This window comes from Chiloscyllium punctatum, chromosome 43 (genome assembly GCF_047496795.1).
Source record: "Chiloscyllium punctatum isolate Juve2018m chromosome 43, sChiPun1.3, whole genome shotgun sequence".
NCBI classification, from domain to species: domain Eukaryota; kingdom Metazoa; phylum Chordata; class Chondrichthyes; order Orectolobiformes; family Hemiscylliidae; genus Chiloscyllium; species Chiloscyllium punctatum.
In genome coordinates, this window is record NC_092781.1 from 39,992,198 (window position 1) to 40,018,178 (window position 25,981).

The window sequence follows — 25,981 nt, forward strand, 5'->3', positions numbered from 1 at the left end:
TTGTATCTTGGAAAACTATTTGCATATTTCAGAAGTAGCAGTATTTATACAAGTTATTGCTTGTCTATCACTTAATGTTGTATTGTACTTTCACTCAAACGAACGAGGCCATCTTGTCTCCAGGCTTCCATGATGTTTGACCGTAATGCTCAAAAAGTCCACACTGTGTGCAGATGCTGCGTAAAATACAATATTTTCTTGTCAAATTTTCTCAACAGCTGATTCAGAGCAAGTTTACGATTTAGTCCTTTTGACCACACAACACCAAATCTGAAAAGCCTGGGATAGAGCTCGATTCACAACACTATCTTCAACCTACCTCATATACACTTATGAAATTTATTTTTCACTAAATTCGCAGTCACTTGGTTGAGGCAGTTCAGATTCAACTTGACATCATCCATTGAAATTGCAGCACGCAAGATATATACATATCAATTCCGTACAACGTGAAATGCACACAATGTGTGCAAAAGTTTGCGGTAAGATATATAATACACCAATGCTGGCTTCTCCATGCTATTTGTAAGCTCCACTCAAACAGATTCTATGGAATCTGAGGCACGTGGTCTGTGGCGTTATTAGAGATAGACTTGGACAAAACATTCGGGGACGCTCACCTCGACGCAGAGATAATCTGAAGAAATGCTGAGCAATAATGGGCAAGCAACAGTAACCTTCACAGCTTTGCCAGGATAAGTCTCACCGTATTCTCTCTGTTCCCTGACAGTCCCTCTATATCCGTTACAGCATCGAACCCCAAACGAGTCAAATGCTCCAAGACTCTCAGTAATGCAATGCAATCCTACAATCTGTCTCTGTCTCTCTGTCTCTCTCTGTCTATGTCTCTCTCTGTCGCCTGTACTGTAGTCCCCACACTAATAACACTGCATGATTCCAACACTGTTGACTAACTCCCCCTGGGCACCTCACCATCCAACCCACCCCCAACGTCTATACCAGCACTAATACTTCCAACATGAACATGCCCACCTTCACGAGGTCCCTCCCTTTCTCTCATCCCCGCAGAAACAGCCTGGAAAAGGACAGAAGCACACAAGTCGGGCGGTGGAATCTCCAATATACGTTCGCTCACACTTCCCCATCTTCTCCCCCGCAAACCCAATGTGTATTGAACCCTGGGAAAAGCCAGAGACGACCACAAAGAATTGTATGGGGATTGTATCGCATCCACGTCCCACCAACAATGTTCAGTGTCGAAACATTTTCACTTGAAACTCTCTGTCGGTTCAAAAATTTCTCTCCCTCCTGATGCAGCGACAGAAATACACAGAGACGTATGGAAATAACCTAACATACTAGTACTCACAGTACATACATGGAGACAGACACGCGCACATGTAGATGCAGAGAGACATGCATAGTATCAACATACAATAATCACGTACAAAGATACAAAGCTCAGGCAATGATACAGATGGGCAGATGTAGACACATAATGGACAGGCACGTCACCTTATCGACACATTGTGCCACACACAGACTCAAACACTGGTATCTTTAAGACAAGTAGGTCCTTTTTTTATTCATAACAGGACAATGGCTTACAGAGTGAAAGCAAAAGAATGATTTTCAGAATCATATAAGCCATTGTTAATCAGACGAGATGGGCCGACTCTCCTAATTTTGTTTCTATTTTATGCTTGTGTGGTGTCAGGCTATCTTGTCTTTATTTGCGAGACACGAGCTGAGGCTGGGTTTGATACATCTTTGATTAGAAAGAATCAGTGGTGACAGGCTTGGAAAGTTGAACAGTTTACATCTATTCCTAATTATTGTGCTCTTATGTTTCAAAACAGGTGGCGATTTGATGTTAGATTAACACAAGTTTTAAAATGATGTCTTTTGGATCTTTATGGTTATGTTATCTGTAATGTCCTCATCGTCAGGGAGCAGTGAAGATTTGGTTAATAAAGGTATTCATGGCTGAGCTCGACCAATCTTTTCGGGGCTGGAGAGTTGATGTTTATTTAGAATAGATTCGAGAGGCATGGTCAGACATAAGTGGATGGTGAAACAACCCTCGGATGGTCAGACGCAATCGAATGGTCAGACAGAATCTGATGGTGAGACAAGTCGGATGGTCATCACAACACGATCGTGACACACAACTGGACTTTCGGACACACTGGGATCTGCTATGGGCATTCCGAATGGTACAGCCTATTGCCCCATTGAGACTGTTGCCCCAACCCCGTGTTTCTGTCTCCCTATGCAGTCCTCGAGGTCGCGACCGAAGTAGATGACGAACCCATTCACACAGACAGGATCGTTGCAATGAGACATGAGGAGACCATTCTGCCCCTTGAACGACTTTCGCAGGAATAGAGAGTGAAGTTGTTTACCTCGTTGAGTACATTACACAGCCCGGAAGGATGCTATTCAACGCGGCTGCGTTGCTAAAAAGGACGCTGTCAATAACAGGAAACAGAGAATAGTGAGTCTGCAATTTTGACTTTGACAGGGAAGGTTAGTGAGCGAACCTGTAGCAGAAATGACATACGTGAGTGGCCTATTTTGGCAGACCGGATACAACAATGGTGAACAAATGAAATGGAGAGGGTTTGCAGACCTCTGTGTCAAAGATGGTTTCCGTGTTCCTGGTTCATGTTGCATGTGAAGCCGCTCTTCAGATGCAGCAAGTGATTTGGAAGGTAAGTGAAATGATGCTGTTTCATGCAAAGGTTATTAGGTTCAATCCTCGGAATGTTTTATTGCATGTGCACAGGGAGAAACTGAGGACTGCAGATGCTGGAGATCAGAGTCGAAACATATGGCCCTGGATAAAAAATAGCATCCGAGGAGCAGGACAGTCGACTTTCCAGCATAACCCCTTCATCACGAAACTGACAAAAACGTTCAACCCTCTGCTCCTCAGATGCTGCCTGACATTTTCTGCTTTTTCAGGAGCACACGTTTCGACTCTGCACTCGTGCAAGACACTGTGCACAGTTCTGATTCCCTAAAAGAAAGAAAAATGAAAAAAAAAACCTTTCACTTGTAAGATTTCCAAAGCTGTTTGGCTTTATATGATACGAGAATGAAGGCTTTTTGACATGAAAGATTATCAGTTTGGGTTTTAGAAAAGAAATAAATGACACACGAATTTGAGAAAAGTATAGTAGATGAATAGAAATTTTCTCTTGTCAGGGAGACTAAAACGAGGGAATCTTTTTCAGGAATCATACATATTGATTTTGCGCAGATATTATGAAAACATCAAACGATTTTGAAAAAAAAACCGTGCATTATAAACATATCATCAAATTATGAAGCGGATTTTAAAAATCACTAATGAAAGCCACTTGGTATGAAAACAGCAATGAAGCACCTGCATACAGTCAATAATCATACACTCCATAGAATGTTCATGAAGCGTGGACATGGTCCAGTTTAGTATTCAGTTGATGTTATTGTCTGTTTTAACACACAGAGCGGAACAGCAGCCTAGTGCTCCCTAACTCATTCCTTGTTCCAGCTGACAGCAAACTTTGATAGCAGAAAATTCCTGAGTCATGTTTTCCACTCGTGGAGGATTCCTGATGAGGATTCATTGGAATCTGCCCACTGCTAAAGCAAGGGAATACAGCCAAATCCCACCGTTCGAGGAACAAATCCCATAATCAGCAGCTGATGTGAGAAGAAGGACCTGAGAGGGCAGAATAACAGTTGGGGCTTTCTGTCATGATCCCATTTGTTATGATTTAAAGGATTAGGAAACTCTGGAAGGCTTTCATTTTTCTGTTTGTCTTAAGATGTGTGTGTGCGTGTGTGTGTGTTTGTGCACGTGTGTGTGTATGTGTGTGGGTGTGTGTGTGTGTGTGTGTGTGTATGTGTGCATGTGCCTGACGGATTACAAGTAAAAGGCCCCAAACTGAACTTATATCATTGGCCTTATGACGAAACATTGAATTTTAATGTTGCCAGTGAAGGACTGGATCTGCAAAATCGACCGGTGGACCTGCAGCATGGAACAGAACACATAAAGAAATTCAGAAAAGGCGTCCAAGTGGGAATTCCCTTTCCCAGAAGTTTATGGTGCCTGGGTGTTTACATTCACTGAAAGTTGAGTTTGTTGAACATTTTAAAGACAAGTGAATGAAGGCAACTAGAAAGCAGGCAGAAAAGGGCTGCTGAGACTCACAATCAGATCAGCTCCAACCTTCGTGTCTGGGTAAGCCATGACAAAGTTTCCAATGACACATACCTGCTCCTCAGTCCGATGCAATATTTAGCCACTAAAACCTCCTGCACGGGAGCGTATGAAGGCCAGTTGCTCGAAACGCCTGCTTGGCACTGTTTTAGGATATCACTCAGTCCCTCAACACTGTCACACACGTTTTGGCGTTTGTTGGAAATTGTTATTGGAAAATCCAGTCTGGTTGCAGAAGACGCCAACTATCTCTTTACAGGACGTTTCCTCTCATTGTGCTTCAATTGTTGCTCATGTTGCAGATCCAGATTCACTTTGAATACAGCCCCCATACTTCTCCCAGATATTGCTCCCAAAGTACTTGCCTCTCTGTGACTATAGCATTCGATATCTGAACGTGCTGCAAAACAGCAATCATTACATTTTCAATGCCTGAATGTAATTCGGATGCTGAATCTTGCTGTGTCGTTGTGTAATATCATGGGTGAACAACTTTGACATCAGGTCCTGTTGAATACACAATTCTTCACACGCTTCATCTCTCCAACAGGCCAAACTTATATCTCCCTCCTCATTCAATATTTCCTGTGAACCAGCTGAACTAACTCTTGACGAGAGAATACCTGACATTCACTACACTATGTGAGAAGAAATTTCCTCCAAACATGTATAAAAACCTATTCCTATGTTGAAAAGACGTGGTCACAGGGGTTCAAATAAGAGTAAAGAATAGGGGGCATAGCTTTAAATTAAAGGGGGGTAGATATAGGACTGATGTTAGGGGTAGGTTCTTCACTCAGTGAGTCGTAAGTTCATGGAATGCCATGCCAGTAGCAGTGGTGGACTCTCCCTCTTTATGGGTATTTAAGCGGGCATTGGATAGGTATATGGAGGATAGTGAGTTAGTGTAGGTTAGGTGGGCTTTGATCGGCGCAACATCGAGGACCGAAGGGCCTGTACTGCGCTGTATTCTTCTATGCTCTGTGTTCTAATAACCTGAACCAAGACAATAGTTGATCAGGATGATATCAGAGATCGCTGACTAAATTGAGTAAAAGGGCTTCAGGCGCAAACTCTCCACTGGCTGGACTCATTCAGAGTACAAAGGAAGATGTTCGTGGTTGGTGGGCATTATTCCTCTCTATTTCCAGCACATCTCCGCAGGAGATCCTCAGCGTAGCTTCCTTGCCAGGAACATCCTCATCTGCTTCATGAATGTCTTTCCCCAATCATAAGATAATAAGTGTGCGAAACAACTGAAGATTACACCATGTTCAGAACAATTTAATCTCCCCAACCCCTCAGTTCGAGAAACAATCTGTGTCCGTATGCAGCAAGACACGGACAACATTCAGGCTTGTGCTGTCAAAGTGTCGGGAACATACATATAACAGCGCTGCCATTCACTTCCACAATTAAAAGTGGAGCTCATTCGGCATCTTAAGCTGGTTGTACACAAATATAAGGAAGCCATTCAACCCATCGAAACTACTGAACAAGATTATTGACAGTCCATTCAATACCCCTGCTTGTCACACAGGGAGAGAACGAGTCTATTCAGTGTCTTGATCTGTTAAACCGGGACAGGCATAGCCTGGTCATGCTCTTGAACCTGTTCTATGAGACGGAGAGAAGGCCATGTAGCCCTGCGAGACACTTATCCAAGAGAGGGGCATGACATCGAACCTCCAACATGACAAACCTATGAAGGAGACACTGCACAGGTTGACTGCTCCATGATGTTTTTCCTGTGTCCTCAGCCCGTCGAACACAGGATACTTTAACGTGGATTGCTGGTAAGGAAGAGGGAAGCCAAATGATTTGCGCCAAGACTGAAGGAGACATCTTCCATCTCCAAGAAGGCAGACCCTTTGAGGTCAGTAACTGGTGTGAATAATTAATCCTCTTACATTAAACGTATTGTGGCAGCTGCCGGCATTGAGTATAACATGACGTTCAGTGCAGGGGCACACACCAACTGCAATGTATTAATATGGGAAGAGTTTATTCAAAGACTGGAATCCTCGTCTCTCCATCGAAATGGGGAGTGGGTGTGGGTTAGGGGAACGTTGTCAGAGTCGCATAACTATCCAGAATCATGTTACCCAACTGAAAAAAAAGCCATGTATTTGTTGGCTTATCCATATCGGTTTATGATTTAATGAGAGATAGTACATCTCCCTCAAGGGTCAATGCAATCACCTCTTATTCTCTCACAACGCTACAGAGTAACTTTCACTAACTCTTCATTATGCTATCATCCCAGGGGCTAGATTGGTGAATGTCCTTTGCACTTTGTGGCAAGGAGTATATTTCTAATACAGGAGAGAAAATCTGTCCACAATACCACAAATCCGCCGACAACCACACTTTCAGCGTCGATCACCATAATTTTATCCCTCACCTTGCCATCTCCCTTGTTTTGTCATGACATAAAAAGCCATTCATTCTCTGTGCACTCCGACTGATGTGAAATTTAAACGTTCCTTACATCTGTATTTCAGCAACAATAAAGCCAGTACCCGAGATGTCTATGGAGATAAACATCAGTCTCTGGAATAATTTGAAAGAGACAGAATACACCTGAATTCGGGAATGGCCGCCTCCCTGAATGCAAATGAGTTGTAAGGAAGTGGGAAAAACTTAGGGGAAGGGAGCGAAGCTATAATTCCTTTTCGTATTCTCTCACCAGATGTGAGTCACCCTTATCAGGACAATGTGTTATACCTGTCTTCAACTGAGATTCTGGTTCAGCTCTTCCCCGGATCAGTCAAAGGGAAAACACATTGCCGTGTGTCTGCAGTCATCCGGAGACCTGCCCAAGGGAAGAATGATCCATTGCCTTCCCGAAAGGACATAAGGCAAGCAGATGGGCTTATACCAACAGATTATAATTCTGTGGTTGCAGATTATGAGTCAATGACTTGACCACCATGTACTTTCTTCCAGCCTGTCAGATTCTGTGGATAGAACAAGTTAATATCTCAAGTGCAATCATTTGTTAACGGAAGTGTGGTTAGAATGGACTTGATACAGCTGTATCCGAATTTTACAAAGATAGAGTTCAACAGAAGTTAATATGGAGACTGAGACATCTTGCTGTTGGCTCTGGACAGGGTTGGTGAGAGTGGAGAATATGGACATGTAAATCTGTGCAGGAGAAAAAAGAGTTAAATAACAGTCTGTTATCTCTTTGCATTCCAGTTACTAAATTGCAAATATTAAGTTGTTAGCTATAATTTGTAAGGTAAGGAAATCTTGATTTGAATTGAAAACGTTGACTACCACCTTTCCAATATTTACGTATCAGGAGCAGCAAATCATTTCAACCTGTTTCAATATACAGATAAATGGACTTACCAGGAACACCGACTACAGCAAGGATGGGATAGTAACCACCTTGAATGATCCAAACAATATCCTGGATCCGCGATGCTAATGATATCCAAGGCTTAGAAATATAATAAAGTCCGTCAAATAAACTCCTGTCCGTTGTTGGAACATTCCAGTCTATTGTTCTCAGATTCTTGTCCATTATCATAATATTCCAGTCTAAAGTTCTCCGATTCCAATCTCTCCTACTCCTCTCAGTCTGCTGATGCTTGTTCGTGCAGGCGGTGATGCTCCCGCTCAAACTGTGGAACAATGCATTGAAATTAGTGCCTTATATATAGAAGGAGCTAATCCTCGACTGACACATTTAGAACCCACGGGGACTAACCTTAATCACATTCACTAAACAAATAAATCCAGTTAACCGCTTCTAATTCAATACGGTTAATATAATTCAAAATAACTTTTAACATTTAGGCGTTCTGAAATGCATATATGAGGGTATCTGAGAGAACAGATTTTTGACATGGTATATCGATTGAGTGTAATCATTCAAACTGTTCTGGACATTGGCGCAATGGAAGATTACCAGAATTCAAACATGCTTCTCTGTCCTCTGATAGATGTACACATTCTGTAAATGCTGATCAGTCATTACAATAACAGTGAAATGTTTTGAGAACTTTTATCGTCTATAATCTAAATGAAATATTCTCCGAAAGCAACATGGGTTTATGACAGGCAGATGTCAATATATATGTTAACAGCGAGTTGGACCTGACAAACGCAATTCTGATTGGTATTCCAGGATCAGAGCGGGCAGGTGAGGTGATGCTATTGATTTTATCGATGCCAGTGAACTGTTATATAATCTCATTTACTGGACTTTTTGACAGCGTGATTAAGGCATTGGACAAGAGAGAGAAAACAGTACAAACTGGGGGAAATGGCTTCTGAGCCTGGAGGGAGGGAGATATTGTCAAGTCATCATTATTGGAACATTGCTGTTTATAAATCATATGTAAAACAAATTCAGGAACTCAGAGTGGGCTTAATCTTTACTGTGGTTTCCTCAAAGGTTGGGGAGATTCCATCGTTGAGTTTATTGAAGATTAAGCTTGATAGAATTCTGCAAAACATCAAAGTAACAATGAAATTGCAAGGTATTGTTGAAATATCTCTCTCCACATCAGTGCTGTTTAACAACGGTTACGTCACCAAAATCCTCAGAAAACAAGTAACATCTTCTGTGCAATATCAAAAAATGCCAGTTCACAGATAGGAATCAGACATACTAAGTGGCACAGCACCAAAAATCGAACTGAAACTGGGATGTGGATGTGCGGGCAGATGTGGCTGCAGTGATGCAATCTTTGAGAGCGTGAGATTTACCTAATGGTTTCGAGGCGCGTGAAATGCCGAGGCTGGGAGCACCCACCTCACTGAGAGCAGACTCTATTGACATGAATTAGGGAGAATTGGGGCATCAGGTTTGGGGGCAAGAAAACTCAGCTCGTTTTTTCTGACATGAAAGTTTTTCAGCAGGCGAAATATTTGTGGATTGAGGGAGTATCTGTCCCAGGGAAAGGTCTCAGTCATATAGAGAACTCCTGCAAAGTTTTAACTCGTGGAGGGGTACGTGAACAGAGAAGAACAGAGGTAATGTTTTAGTTCTTGAGTCATCGGTGTGTACAACATGGAGACAAACCCTTCTGTCCAAACCGCCCATGCCGAACAGATGTCCCAACTCAATCTCGTTTCACCTGCCAGCACCCAGTCCAAAGTCCTCCAAAATCTTTCTATTCATATATCCATTCAGATGCAATTTAAATGTTGCAATTGTACCAGGCGCTACCACTTCGTCTGGCAGCTTATTCCATACACGGACCATCCTCTGCGTGAAAACGGTGCCCCTTTCGGTCTCTTTCATATCTTTTCCTCTCACTCTATACCTATCCCCTTTCGCTATGTTACCTTTGCCATATGGCTGACTCTGCACTGAGTTAAAATGCTGCAAGTGGTTTTGGTACGTTTCATATTATTCAATTTCCTGCAATCCAATACAGGTCAATAAAGGGATCTAAACCCCAAAAACTAAACGGAATACACGATGCAATTCGGCTCGAGGTTTTTTCAAGTTTTCCAGAAAAATCAGGAAAGTGGATTTGAAGTTATTCAGAACAGCGGTGGAACCTTTGAATGACTAAGCAGGCACAGGGTAAATGGAAGCTTAATCGGTACAAATGTGTTTTTATTGGGAAACCCGCTGATTCACAAAGTGGTGGGCATTGGAATGAAGCAGTCATAACGCTTATCTTTCCTGGGTTGTTCTTCCTAAAAACATGACTGCCGTTGCTCATGTCCATGATAATATCACGACCCTAGAGCATCGGCGTTTGGTCTGTGAGCAGAACGAGTGGTGCAATGGACCAGGCGCCTGATTGTGGATCTGGCCGTAGGTTCGACTCTTACATAGCTCGAGGGCAACGTGGACTTTGCTACTCCGACCAAACGATATAATCTCAAATCACTGGGAGCTTCATTTCATCTACATTGCCATGGTAGTGACGGAGACTTCAGAAATACTCACCAGCTCAACTGTCGCGAAACATCCATGACGAAAAGGTAGAAATAGAGCTGTTCGTGTTCTAATTTACACACAGACCTGTCAGTCACAGGCCCAAATCCCGCTCAATGCCCTTACCCATCGTTCCGGTCATGTGCTGTTATCCCATTGAAACAAAGTAATTTCGTCCCCATTCCCCTGGTGATATTGGAACGTGTGTATGGGTGAGTGTGTCTGAAATGGCTTTTCATTGCTAAGTGTCTCTCTTCTTTCAGATTTGACCCATTAACAACGCTGTTGCAGTTCTATAATCCGGAGTAAACTTCAGCAATAATTCAATTCATCGCTCTATGTGTGTTTTAGTTTCCCCTGAAACTGTGATTAGATTATGAACAGATGTTCTGGCAAAAAACGTAAACATGATTGCAATGAAGCCAGCTGCCCAATTGGAGCACGTTTTCTGGCAATAATATGAGTTCCTCACTGAACATCCAGGGCTGGTGCATATAAGTTGGAAGGCAGATGGAGATCAGATATCATTCAGTCAGTTTCTCAATTTATGAAATCCTAGACGCAAAGCAAGGAACTAGATCATACTCTCGAACCAGTCTGTGCTAAACAAAGCCCGAAACTGAATTACTCCTATCTGTCCGTCCAACCCTTTCCCATTCATGTAATTATTCAAAAGTCTTTTAAAAGTAGTAGTTGCACCCTCATCCTCCACATTCTCAGGAAATACATTTCATACGTGAAGCAATCTGTGTTAGAAATGCCGCTTATGCGTTTTTAAAATCTGTCTCTTCTCACCTTAAAATTGTGCGACCCTATTTTGCAAATCACTCATTCCTGGAAAAAGACAGTAGCATCAACACTTTTATTAGTATAATTCATTTATAAAGTTCTATAAGATCGCCTCTCAACCTCCTATGCTCGAATGAAAAGATGCCTTTTGAAAACTCTCTAGCTTGAAAATTTTCTTCCTAGAACAGTGTGATAAGATCTGGATATCTTTTGTTTCCAGAATTGGCTTCACCAAAGTCCAGGCCACCGCGAAATCACTTCCCAACTCCACACTCAAAGGACTGAACCATCTGGCAAACGTATTGGACGCCTCTTCATCCTACCCTGTGGCGCAAACTACAACAATTATTAACTGGAACCTGACATCCCTCTGTTCCACAACACGACCCAAGTGTCTCCCATTAATTGTATACTCCTGACCTTGTTTGTGTTTCAGATTACAATGTTGGGAAGTTGAGGTTGCATAGTGATTAAGTGACAGGGAAAGAGGGAGAGATGCAACCAGAAAATATCGCGCAAAATGATTACAAAACAGGGCGGGTTCGTCGTCAGCTTGTGGAGATGGATTGTATACCAGGAAAACGTGAGGACTGCAATTACTGGAAAGTTAGAAATGAAAAGTATGACACTGGAAAAAAACTCACAGCATGTGACATTCCTGATTAACGGCTTCTGACCGATCGTAGACTCTCCTCGCATGCTGACTAGCCCGCTGTGTTTTTCCAGCGCCACATTTTTCAACATAGAACGGATTTTACCTCGTGTTGAATTCTGTGCTAACAGGCCCTATAGCCCAACATCTCCACAGTGACTCACCGAAAAGTAAGCCACGCAGACCAAATCCCCTACCCTGCTACCTAATTTTTCACCTGACAAGTGCCCCCAACCTACACATCCCTCAACAGTATGGGAAGATTAGCATGATTAATTCATCTAACCTGCGCATCTCTGGATTGTGTGAGGAAATTCACACAGACACGGGGAGACAGTGGAAACTCCAGAAAGACAGTTGCCAGAGGATGGAATCAAACCCAGGGCCCTGGCCCTGCGAGGCCACAATACTAACCAATCAGATACTGTGCCAAATAAGCAACTAACTTTACGAACATCTGATGAAAATATGCACGAGATGTTAATAAACAGAAATATTATCATTTCTGACAAACAGGAAGTAAATTGGAAACCTGCTGCTACAACTTCCGAGTTTCTCCAACGTGATGTTTTCAGTTACAGTCAACTGTTTGCTCCATTATTGAATATTACCCAGCAGTTCTGCAAATGCAGAGTCCTTCTACTTGGGGTTTAACATTCATCTGTTTAATTCTGCAGTTTGTCTCAGATCAGGTTCCTGATTCCGTCTTCTGACTGTTTATATATCCAGAGTTTAAGGGGAGTGTGAAAAGTCTCTGACTGCGGTTCCAGGCTTTCTGGGTGATCAGCGCATGATCGAGCGCCTTGGCATCATTGCTGTTGGAACGGACGGGGATGTATCTGGATAATCAGAGGAATAGCTGGTCCTCCAACCAATGCAAGTGAATAACGGATGGGAGTGTCGTGTTGCGTTGGAACGGCTGGTTCCCGAGCTAATGTTGTAAATGGGAACGAAAGTAGAAGAGTGATCTGGAAGAGACTGCTCCTCCAACCAGTGGGCTTGAATGAGGGGCGAGACTGGAGAACGAACTGGAGTGGCCGGTCTACCAGCGAGTGTGTGTTGGGTTTCAATGACAATTCAGCGGCTTTGATGAGAACGTTCTCCTCCAGTAAGCCCCACACATTTCCAGTTTGAATCAACTGCATTTCACAACCCGCCTTTAGACTTTTATGTGTTCACCCATACTTCCTTTTCGTGTGTTTCAGAATTCTGATTAACAAAACACACGGTATATTAACAGTATTTAGGGACCGAACAGTGTCTCAGTAGTTTGCAATGCTACCTAATAGTGCCAGGCTGCCCATTTGAATTCCAACCGCCGTTGCCTGTGTGGAGTTTTCACATTCTCCCAGCGTCGGCGTGGGTTTCCTCCCACAGTCCGCAGGTGTGCAGGTTACGGGCAATATTCATGGGTACTGCAGGGTTATGAGAAGAAAGTATCGGGAGTGTGCATCTGATTGGGAGGCATTTCGAAAGGTTGGCATAACCTTCATGGCCCGAGTGACCCCCTTCCACACTGTCAGGATGTTGTATGCTTTACTGTGCCATTGGGAAACTAGTATTTCCCACTTTTGTGTTACCCCCTTCCAGATTGTCAAGATTTTCTATGCTTGAGTGTGCAGTTGGGAAACTATGATTTCCCACTTTTATAAGTACATATATGTTCTGGTAGCCTTGATGATCCATGAATTGTTATCTACACTTAGAACATGTGAATGTCTTCTCCCTAAGGGTAACAATGTCTTTTTCCCTTTGCATGTTCAAAATTCAGGCTAGTCTTACTCTCTGACTGTCAGATCCGGAACTGTTGCTTGGTTTGGCAAATGCGAGGAATATGGAAAGAGGTTTTTCTTCCATGTAAACTATTTATGCACTGATGTAATTACAAACAGGAGAGTTCACCTGCTCTAACTGCTAAAAGGGATACTCATAGTTAACCAATCTGCTGACACGAGAGCAAATTCACGGTGCGAAGAGCCAATCAGGTATTCTCATTGCCAGACTGCGTTCGAAAACGTGTCTCAACTCGCCGCAAAGCAGTGTCATCACACTGGGAGAGAGCTGGGAATTTGCAGCCCGTCATATCAAGGCAGCTTTGGATGGAGTATTGCATTAAGGAGCAAAATTGAAATCAGAGTGAAAAGTTGGAGTCATCCTTTTCAGAAAGAATGATGATAATGCTTCATGGATTCCAAACATCTCAGCCTTGCAACATTACTGCAGGTGTTCCTCAGAGCGGTGTCTTCGGCGCAAACTTGTTCAATTGCTTCATCAATGAACTTGGTTACATCAGAATGTCAGAGATGGTGACAGCCCCATTGATTATACAATTCTCAGCACAATTCACTGGTCCCCAAACACTGATTTTCTTTAATCAATGCAGTGCATGACCTTGACAAGCTTCGTAGTGGGACTGATTACAGACAATTGCCAGGCAATGTTCATCTACAAAAGGAGATGTTCGAGTCATCTTGTCTTAACATTTAAGTGCATTTCCATCACTGAATCCCCCACCATGTGTATGTTTCTTGTTTATATCACCCAGACCCGAACTGAGCAAAACATATATACTCTGGGACCACAACAGTTCAGAGGCTTGGAAAACTGCACTGACTTGACAAAGCTGATGTGCAAGCGCCAGTGTTGGATTGGTTGGAAAATCGAGTCACGTGAGACCAGATTATTATCAAACAGTTGTATTTGAAATCACAATCTGTTATAGCGCTGTTTCCTCATTCTGTGAAGTGAAGCGAGGCACACAGGCACCCAAATTTTTTGATTTTATATAGATCCGTTGGACTATAACTGGTTGCCATTTGGCTGCTGACATTCCTCCTCAAGGTCTGCCCACTATCCACATTGCATGAGTCAGGACTTTCACGGAATATTTCCCATTTTTTAGATGAGTGCAACTGCAAAAACAGTAAAGAATTTCAACTCCATCCATGACAAAGCAGACCCTGCAATCTGAGTACGTTTATTAGAGGGATTCCTTTGTTCACTGTGAAGAAACAATGCACAGGGTTAGAGGGAGACGGCAGGAGAACTGCGCTAAGCGAGATGTTCATTCTGAGAGCTGGTGCAGACACAATGGTCAAATGGCTTCCTTATGTGCTGCACCAATTCTGTGCTTCTACATGGTTCAGCCACCTTTAACATTCACTATTTTCACCATTGGTGGACAGTGGCAGTATTTAGAATGAACAGCAGGACGCAGTCCAGCAACTTCACCAGGAATCATCAAAAGTATTTCACAAAACCGTGGGGAAACAGGATACTCATCAAAGCCTGAAAGCAAAGACCCTCAGTTTAAAACGAGAAATCAAAACAAAATGAGAAATACATAACAGGTAGTTCATGATGGGAAATATACAAACTAACGCTCATTGTTGTGGGTGACGCAGCTTCAGAATGAACACTTCCCAACACGACTGGAAACTCCCTACCCTGTTCACTGTCATTACTTCAGCTACTCGTTACACACTAACTTTGACCATTACACACCAACTTCATCACTCCTAGTCTGGATTCACAGTCAGCATTGGCTGATATTTCAAATTCGAAAAGTGTGACACTGGAAAAGCAGAGCTGGTCAGCTCATGCCCTTCAATGCTTATGCCCGCAATGTCGATTATCCTGCTCCTCCACGCTACCTGACCTGGTGTAGTTTTCCAGCACCACACTTTTCCATTCTGATCTCCAGCATCTGCAGTCCTCACCTTCTCCTGAGACTTTCTAGTTGTTGTTTAAGGAATGGCAGTATAACCTGCATATAGTCACATTTCATTTGAAGAAAGCTCACCTCACCGAACTATATGTTGTTGTGCAACTTCAGTATTGTAATGTTTCCATCAGTGTTACTTTATTCATGTACAAAAGCTTCAAAATCTATCTTTCCGTTTGAGCAGCATGGAGTGAAAGGGCAATCTGGCTCTCCAGATATTAGAATGGCCAAGGGCTGTTAGGCGCTTCAATCTTTATATTTTGTGTCTCTTGTAAAGGCAAAACTGAGCATTTTTTCAACCGCATCCATGTATTCACTTGGTCGGTGCCAATTAGAAATCCAGATGCTTCCTATTCCTTCTACTGGTCCATTAGAACATAGAATATAGAACAATACAGCACAGAAAAGGCCCTTCGGCCCACGATGTTGTGCCGAACATTTGTCCTAGCTGAAGCACCCATCCAAGTACCTATCCAATTGTCACTTAATGCTCACCAATGATTCTGACTCTGCCACTCCCACAGGCAGCGCATTCCATGCCCCCATCACTCTCTCGGTAAAGAACCTACCCCTGACATCTCCCCTATAACTTCCACCCTTCACCGTAAATTTATATCCCCTTGTAACACTCTGTTGTACCCGGGGAAAAAGTTTCTGACTGGCTACTCTATCTATTGCGCTGATCATCTTATAAACCTCGATCAAGTCACCCCTCATCCTTCGCCGTTCTTATGAGAAAAGGCCTAGCAATCTCAACCTATCCTCGTGCGACCTATTCGACATTCCAGGCAACATCCTGGTAAATCTTCTATGCACCCTCTCCAAAGCTTCCACATCTTTCCTAAAGTGGGGCGACCAGAACTGCACACAGTACTCCAAATGTGGCATAACCAAGGTCCTGTACAGCTGCAACATCACTTCACGACTCTTGAATTCAATCCCGCTGCTAATAAACGCTAATACACCATAGGCCTTCTTTCAAGCTCTATCCACCTGAGTGGCAACTTTCAAAGATCTATGAACATAGATCCCAAGATCCCTCTGATCCTCCACCTTACTAAGTACCCTGTCGTTAGCCCTGTATTCTGCTTTCTTATTTGTCCTTCCAAAATTGACAACCTCACACTTGACAGGGTTGAACTCCATCTGCCACTCCCCTGCATCATATCTAAGTCACTATGCAGTTGACTACAGCCCTCCTCGCTATTCATAACTCCACCAAACTTCGTATCATCATTCTGTAGCTTCCAGCACAGGTTACAGGTAGATTGCGCAAATCCCTACTCTCACTGTGCAGAAGATTTTGGTTTCCACTCAAACTGTCAGAGACCTGAGGGTTCCTACGAAGACTGTTTCACCTCTACCTTCAGAGGGCTATTCATGCTATCACGGGACAGGGTCGTATGGTGAGAGGTGAAAATATTTTTTGTGTTAATTCGTGTGTTAATGTAGAAAGATATGTTTCCTGTATGCTTCGTCACTCCTTCCCTGGGAGAATGGTCATTGTTTTATATCAGGGCTCAAGGGAGTCACGCGGGGAATGCGGATGGGGGCAGAAGGCTGGAGATTACTGCTCGATATCAAAGTGTGACCAAGGATGTTTCATGGGGTAATGTGTGAGAGGTTGTATGCACTAACTTCCTTTGTCACAACAAAGAGAACAAAGAGAAATATTTGAATCTTCTGTTAGTGATGGACTTCTTTTTCTCCAATCACCTTTTAAAAATAGGAAGGATTTGCAGAGTCGAAACAGACATCGTGCAGTCACTCCTTTCACCAGGACATGGATATCATTGCCCTGATGACTGTGGAAGGAAAATGTTTTATTTACTCAATCAGTCGGAAAGTATGTCAGGTACTGGTTTGGCTTTAGGCGTTCCGACATATTCATAATCCTGGTTAGGCCATTCTGGAGTATGTGTTCAGTTCTGTATACAATACCTAGCTGCCCTCCCAGAACACAACACAACAGAGTGAATATTACACCCTGTTGTGGAAGGACAACCTGTCTTGGTCTGAGGTGGAGCACGGAGCAGATTTGCCTAAATGCTAATGTAATCCCGGAGACAAGCGACCCGAAGTTAAGCAAGTACAATAAAGATGAATTATGGCACAGAAAAAGGCGACTTAGCCCACGAATTGAAGCTAGCTCTCTGTCGCTCAATGCCATATTCTCATGCACCACCTGTGCCCCAGCCCCTGCATGTTTATTTCCCTTAGATCTGACACAATTGAATTCGTCAATCAGTCATCATCTCTACATGAACCCCCCTAATATGTACTATGCATTGCATATTTCCAGCTAACACAGTCAAAAGAAACATTTCTTTTCAATCGCTTTTTGAAGCGATTCTGATCTTAATCCTTGTTCAATCACACACTGGATACAGTCCTTTATTTTTCCTCTCTTCTATATCGAGGTCTGTTGTAATCTGGCACAGCTCCATCAAAAACACATTCAACTTGGCATATTTAAATCCTTAAATCTGATCTTAAAATTGTGCTATCACTTATCGCATGAAGTATCTTTTATTTTATTGCGAGCTATATCTTGATCGGTCTGCTCTTGCACAGCTCAATCAAAAATACATTCTACTTGTTGTCTTCATAGAAAATAACAACTTTTTCCCAATCAACCCAGGAACTAAATTTATTTGTCAATCAACCTCTCCGGTAAATCTGTACGACACATTTTAAAGGTGCTAATCCACTTCGTGACCAAGACTGTGGTAACAACATTCAGATACAGTGATTCACTGCGACTGAACCAGAACTTTATCAAGGGGCAATGTCTTTTCCATGAGTGCGTTCTCATTTCCTCTAATAATCGAATATGGTTTAATAAGTGAATTCTATGTCATCTCCCACCGTGCCATGGAGTCATAGAGATGCAATCACAGAAACAGACCCTTCTATCCAATTGGTCCATGCCGAACCAGATATTCGAACCGAATCTCGTTCCACTTGCCAGCACCCGGTCCATATCCCTCCAAATCCTTCCTATTCATACACACATCCAGATGCCTTTTAAATGTTGCAATTGCATCAGCCTCCACTTCCTCTGGCAGCTGATTCCATATATGCACGACCCTCTGCGTGAACAGGTTGCCTCATGTCTCTTTTTATATCTTTGCCATCTCACTCAAAACCCATGCCCTCTATTTCTGGACTTCTCTATCCCAGGGAAAATACATTGTCTACTCATACTATCCATGCCCTCATTATTTTATAAACTTCGACAAGTTTACCCCTCAGCCTCCGACGCTTCAGGGAAAGAGCCCCAGCGTATATAACTCTTGCTCAAAACCTCCAACCATCTTGCTCAACACCTCCAACTCTGGCAACATTCTTGTAAATATTTTATGAATCCATTCAAGATTCACAACATCTTTCCGAGAGGAAGGACAGGACAGTAGCAGCAACATGACCTCCCTACTGTGACGTCAATATTTGATCGAGATCGGAAAGCATACCAAACGCGGTCATTGCTATCCTATCTCCGTGCGACATTACTTTCAAGGAGCTACAAACCTGAACTCCAAGGACTCATTGTTCAGCAAAACTGCCGAGGAACCTACTATGAAGTATATACTTCCTGTGAATATTTGCTTTTGCAAATTGCAGTATGTCGCATTTACCTAAATCCTTTAAAGATTTGTACACCTTATCCACTTGTTCCCGCTGTCCGTGCTCTTTATTTAGTGCCATTCAAATATATATTCCCTTTCCACTTTTCGTCTCTCAAAATGCCTCCACTCACTGTCTGTTCGAAGGAAGAGAAGTATTCTGCTCAAAATATTAACTCTCACTTCACACATACTGTCACACAGAAAGTTCACTACCGGAATAAATCCTTCGGCCCAGCATGGCTTTGCTGATCATGATGTTATTCTGAACCAACCCCATCTTCCTGCACATGGTCAATTTCCCTCCATTCTTTGCCCATTTATTTATGTGTCCGAATGCCTCTTAAACACTGTTGTTGTTTCTGCTTCTGCCAACTCCAAGGTGTACATTCTCGCAAACTTCCATCTTCTGCATAAGAAACTTGCCTTACTCAACTTCTTTGCCCATTCACAGGCGTGTCTGGCAGAATCTGTGAAGAGAAATGAGAGGTTATGTTTCGAGTCTGGTTACCGTTCTTCAGAATACTACCGAAGGACAATTGAACTTTTCCAGCAACGACCGTATTTGTTTCTGATGTACAGCATCTACAGGCCTTTCGGTCTTCATTCCCTTTTAATTCCCCCTCCCCCCAACTTTCCTTCAACATATGACTCTTCGGCTTTGTCTTTCCGCCCTTGGAAAAGAGTCCGCCTGTCGGCTCCATCATTGCGTCTTGGGGCACTCCAAAGCCACTGGATTTCTTTTGATAACAGTCCAAAATTGTACAAAATCTCCGAATCCCCTCCAATCCAGTGAATATCCTAAACCTCTTTCACTCTCTCCAAAGCCACCACAGCATTTATAATGTGGCAATCAAAATCACACATGATACTACAAATGTGGACGAATTCCAGTTTTATTTTCCCTTCCTTGATAAAAGAAGACAAGCATGCTATACACCATCTTTATCACTTTATGCACTTGTGTTGCCATTTTAAGGAACATGCATCTGAAGGTCCTTCTGTATACAAACGCTCCTCGTATGCTTTCTTTTACTGTATACATACCTTTTGCAATTTGCCTCCTAATATTCATCACCTCACACTTTTCTGAATTAAGCTCGACATGCAAATACTCTGAATAACTTTCCAAATGTTCAGTATTCTGCCTTTATACTTTGCCCTAGACCCCAATTCACACTAAACCACAATACATGCTTGATGCCATGTAATATTTCTTAATATTAATCATTAAGTTCTCTGTTTGATATCGATTCACAGTGTGCCTTGGACAGGGCAGGCCTGCCATAGATAGCATCACCTATTCCTGTTCCATTCCACCAAAACACACATTTCCATGGCAACTGCTCCCAGGCTCATTGCTTACTTGCAATTTTCCCTTTACAATATCATACAGGTAATCAGATTTCCCGTCCTCTGGTTTCCAAATCATTTGTCCGTTTTCAAAGTGGATGACGGTACAGGCCTCCAGCCTGTAAAGAACAAGGATGGAAAACAACTTACATAAGAGATTAATGATCATGTTGTGGATTCACATAATTTCAGCTGGCAACAAACCTTCCATTGTTACCCACTTTGATAACGACATGAGTGCATGTATTTCCTGTAATCATTACCTGGTAGTGGCTCGCCCCTTGCTGTCCCACATCTTCTGGAAATATGCTTCCCGAGGGTAAGCACTTGGATATTGAATGTCAAATCGAATGTTTCTGTTGTAAGTTTCCCAGTCTTTCATTGTTTCCCTCTCTGCAACTTCCCTTCTCATCTCATTCAGTTGCTTTGCTAGTTCTTTCACAAACTGTATAACACAATCCTTGTCATTGCACATCTCATGTCCTCCCGCTACCGTGCACTCAGGGAGTTCTGTAGTCCGTCCAGTCACGAAATCAAAGGGGTCACCACTGGACGTAGGTTTGCTGACTGAGCTGGAAGTTTTATTTCCAGACGTTTCGTCACCCTACTAGGTATGATTTTTAGTGGGCCTCCAGGCGAAGCACTGTACATGATTCCTTCTTTCTATTTATATGTTTGGGTTGGTCATGTAATTTCCTGTGGTGAAGTCATTTCCTGTGATGATGCCATTGCCAGTTGCTTTTCTCGGGGGGTGACGGTTGGGGAATAACTCGATGTGATTGTTGTGATTTGGAGGTGCAGACTGACATTTTACTTTGCTCAAAAACTGCATTAAGACTCTGTTAACTCACTTTTTAAATTGAATCAGTCTAAATATCATGGCACAGACAGGGAACACAGGGATTAACACGTTCAACATATTATCTGGCTCACACCAGTTGGGACAGTTAACCAGAGAATGGAACTTTTTAAAGAATGTTTTGTGATTTACATATGAAAAAAGCGAGACTATCATGGTATTCTAACAGATGAAAAACTCATGAAATAATCAAGGTATTTTTCAATGTATAATTTTAGTTACATAACACTGTAAACTTTTGCTATAAATTCTCTGTTTTACAATTGTGTCGTCCACATTCCTTTGGTGAAGGACTAGCGCTCTGTCTGCCAGTGCTTCCAATTAAAACTCTTGGACTATAAACTGGTGTTGTGTGATTTTTAACGATGTGGCGGTTTACAGAGTTCCAGTTGGAATGTCATGCATCTAGGAATTCGCGTACATGACTCTGTTTGGTTTGTCCTAATATGGATGTGTTATCCCAGTCGAAGTGGATATGGAGTTAACTCGGTTACCGTATTACACCCTGCAGATAATCATGTACAAGCAAGCAGGGATAGTTTGTAAACAACAGGACTTATGGTGAAGAATAGAGATGAAGTGAAGGGTGAGATATAGGTTATAGATGGAGAGGGTCACGGGATTGCTGATGAACCAGTAGAAGGTGACGGAATGCCTCAGTTATTTGCATGTAAGTATACCAGTGAGAAGAGTCATGTCGTTTTGTGGCTCGTTGATGATCATGTTTCCTTTTGGTTAGTTTGCTGCCTGTTTGTCCAATGTAGTGTTTGTTACAGTTCTTGCACGGTGTTTTAATCCTGGAATTTGACCTGAGGTTCATGAGGATGACGGGGATTTTTCTAACCTATCGCTGCCCTCTCCCCATCAAGGTCTTGGTTCGATTTGGCTTCAGTGCCCGCTTCAATCCTTCTGCTAGCATTGAACACTAGAGATAGTACTGGAGATGTAATTTCCATTCCAAGTCTAACAGGCCAGATACCTGATTAATTGCTTTCCCGATAACATGCGCCCCTTGGTCAGAATTTACAAGTGAAAGCTTCCAACCACCGAGTAAAACTGTTTATGAGATCCAGTAGGACTTCTTTCGATGGTACTGGGTGGTTGGTCTCTGCTGGCCGCTCCATTTTATCCTGATTGCATTCCCTGGTTCGCACTATGTACCGAATACACACCTTTGACAAAATCTTGCTGTGCCTCTGGCTCATACAAGCCACCAACATCGACGAATTAAGTGATATTGCATTGTATCGAGCCAGATGTGTGACGTAGCATGACAGGCATTTAACATTTGTGGGCGGCACAGTGGCACAATGGTTGGCACTACTGCCTCACAGCCCCAGACACCCGGGTTCAATTCCCGCCTCAGGTGACTGACTCTGTGGTGTTTGCACGTTCTCCCCGTGTCTGCGTGGGTTTCCTCCGGGTGCTACGGTTTCCTCACACAGTCCAAAGATGTGCAGGTCAGGTGAATTGGCCAGGCTAAATTGCCCGTAGCCTTAGGCAAGGGGTAAATGTAGGGGTATGGGTGGGTTGCGCTTCGGCGGGTCGGTGTTGACTTGTTGGGCCGAAGGGCCTGTTTCCAAACTGTAATGTAATGTAATCTAATCTCCTAAAGTTTGTGTTGTGCAGTCTGATGCCGATGCTTGATCCGACATGTTCCAGACTCTGTCTTTTCTCGTTTGCCCCGACTTTTTCCCATTCCTGTTTGTCCACTTGTGGGGTTGGTTCTGGGAACGTCCTGAGACTTTCCTCTCTTGCTTCTGCAACTGCTGCCAGTGTCACTTCATCAAATGTCTGCCCTGTTAAAGTTAGTCGTTTAGTTGCATTAGCCAGAAACTGATTGGCCTGTCGTTGCAGGATTTATGCTTTACTATGTGCATTAATCTTAATTTCTACTGAGTCACGGGGTATGTTACCTGTGTCCAGCAGCTCCCTGACCTGTTCTTCGTGCTGTATGTGGCCACGAGGCAAGATCATATACCCTGACCAAGATCAGTCCACCATATGGTCATTATCTATATCAAAGGAATAACTACTATCTGTATATCTTGTGAGTCCCAGGCGCCTGGATATTTTCGATGCTTCTGGCAGTCCATTAATCTGCCCCTTTGGTACAGTGACACCCAGGAATATGCTCTGCAGCGACAACATTTCCCTCGCCATCTACCACTGTCAAAGCAGTGTGCGATTCTCCCTCACATTATGTCCTTCATCCATCTCCAAATAACTGAAGCACTCCATCACCTTCTAAAGGTTCATCAGCAATCCCGCGACTCTCTCCATCTGTAATCTATATCTTATCCTCCACTTCATCTCTATTCTTCACCATAAGTCCTGCTGTTTACTAAACTATCCCTCTTTGCTTGTTCATGATTATCTGCAGGGTGTAACACGGCAATCTAGTTAACTCCATGACTGTCTGATATTGCCTTTCGTTCTCCTGTCTCCAACAGTCACCAAACTGTGAGGTGTGTGTAGGAACATATGTTCCTTCAAGATATTGGCTTCAGACAGTGCGACGGCCCATGTGGAACAATTCAAGACCTGAGCACACCGGCGAAGTTCCGACAGCACCATTCCTCTCTGAGTGGAATAATGCATCACCACTCTCTGACTACCATCGTTTCATTGACACAATGCTGCTGTCTAATATCCATTCTTATCATTGCAGATAATACAATAAAGCTTTGACTTGTTTGGCAGTTCCACTACTGGGAATAATGACACGGCTTCCTTTGAAGTGGTCAAAGTTTCCTCCGTCTGAGGGTCCCATTCTTTTCTTGCTCTAAACTGTTACCCGGTTTTGTAACAGGGCTTGTAATGCTTCTACCAATTCTGATGATTGTTCATGACATGCCGAAAATAATGAACAATCCCTGAGATGTCTTATCCACATCACAATGTGCATTGATCGTTTTAAATTCCTAACCTTTCAGTCCACCGGAACTGTCACCTTTCACTTTCTGATTTATACCCTTCCTTCCTAACAAGTACATCCTCGAGCTTACCAGTCTGTTTCACACTCTCCTCCTCAACAATGTCCCTCTCATTTGTAAATACTGAAGAAAAGTACTCATTTAAGACCTCTCCTATCTCTTCCGACTCAATAAACAGTCTCCCAGTACTGCCCATGATTGGACATACCCTCGTTCTCGTCATTCTCATGTTTCTCGCATACGCATAAAAGGCCTTGGGGTTATATTGATCCTAGCCGCCAAAGATTTTTCATGCCCTCTCTTCGCTCTCCTAAGCCCTTTCTTCAGCTCCCTCCTGGCTATCCTGTATCCCTCCAACGCTCTGTCTGAACCTTGTTTCCTCAACCTTATGGAAGCCTCCTTCTTCTTTACTAGACATTCAACCTTCTTCATCAAGCAAGGTTCCCTCACACGACCATCTCTGTCCTGCCTGACAGGTACACACATATCAAGGACACGTAGTATCTGTACCTTGAAGACGTTCCACATTTCAACGACATCCTTCCCTGACAGCCTATGCTCCCAATGTAAGCTCCTCAGATCCTGTCTTGCAGCATCGTATTTACCCATCCCCAAATGTAAAACCTACCCTGTTGCACGCACCTATCTCTCTCCATAACCAAGGTGAAAGTCACAGAATTGTGGTCACTATCACGAAAATGGCCAAGGAGAAATTAAGGACTGCAGATGCTGGAGATCAGAGATTAAAATGTGTTGCTGGAAAAGCGCAGCAGGTCAAGCAGCATCCAAGGAACAGGAGAATCGACGTTTTGGGCATAAGCCCTTCATCAGGAAAGCCCTTCTTCCTGAAGAAGGGCTTATGCTCGAAACGTCGATTCTCCTGTTCCTTGGATGTTGCCTGACCTGCTGTGCTTTTCCAGCAAGACATTTTCATCACCAAAATGGTCACGTACTAACAAGCCCATCACCTGCTCGTTACCAAGTCCCGAATCCAATATGGCAGCCCCTCCGGTCGAACAAACTATATACTGGGTTAGAAAAGCTTCCTGGAAACACTGCACAAACACCGCCCCGTCCAATCTACCTGATCTAAAGAGCTTCCAATCAATATTTGGGAAGTTGAAATCGCCCATGGCTACTACCCTGTGGCTTCTGCACCTTTCTAAAATCTGTTTCTCAATCTGATTCTCCACATCGCTGCTGCTATGGGGGGCCTAGAGTAAACACCCAACAAGGTGACTGCTCCTTTCCTGTTTCTGACTTCAGCCCATAATACCTCCAAAGGCAGATCTCCCTCGAACTGCTTTTCTGCAGCCGTTATCCCATTTCTAATTAGCAACGCCACCCCCCTCCTTTGTTAGCACCCCCAATCTTACTGAAACAACTGTAACCAGGAGCCTCCAACAACCATTCCTGTCTCTCTTCTATCCACGTTTCCGTGTTGGCCACAGCATCGTACTCCCAAGTACCGATCCACGCTTTAATTTCATTCACCTTATTTCTGATGCTCCTTGCATTGCAGTATACCTACTTGATCCCATCTTTGTGTCCACAAGTATGCCCTATCATCGCTAGCTGCTGCACATCCTCTCTCCACTCATGGACATCCGGAAAAACAGCTAAACTACTTGCTGGACTAGAAGTCCGGATCCCATCCCTCTGCCAAATTCGTTTAAAACCCCCCGAAGTGTGCGAGCAAACCTACCTTCCAGGATATTGGTGCCCTTCTGTTTCAGGTGCAACCCGTCCTGCTTGTACAGGTACCACCTTACCCAGAATGCAGTCAAATTGTCCAAATACCTGAAGCCCTCCCTCCTACACCATCCTTGCAGACACGTGTTCAACTGAACTCTCCCCCTATTCCTTGCCTCATTGTCACGTGGCACCGGCAACAACCCAGAGATGACGACTCTGTCCGTCCTATCTTTCAGCTTCCTGCCGAACTCCCTGAGCTCCT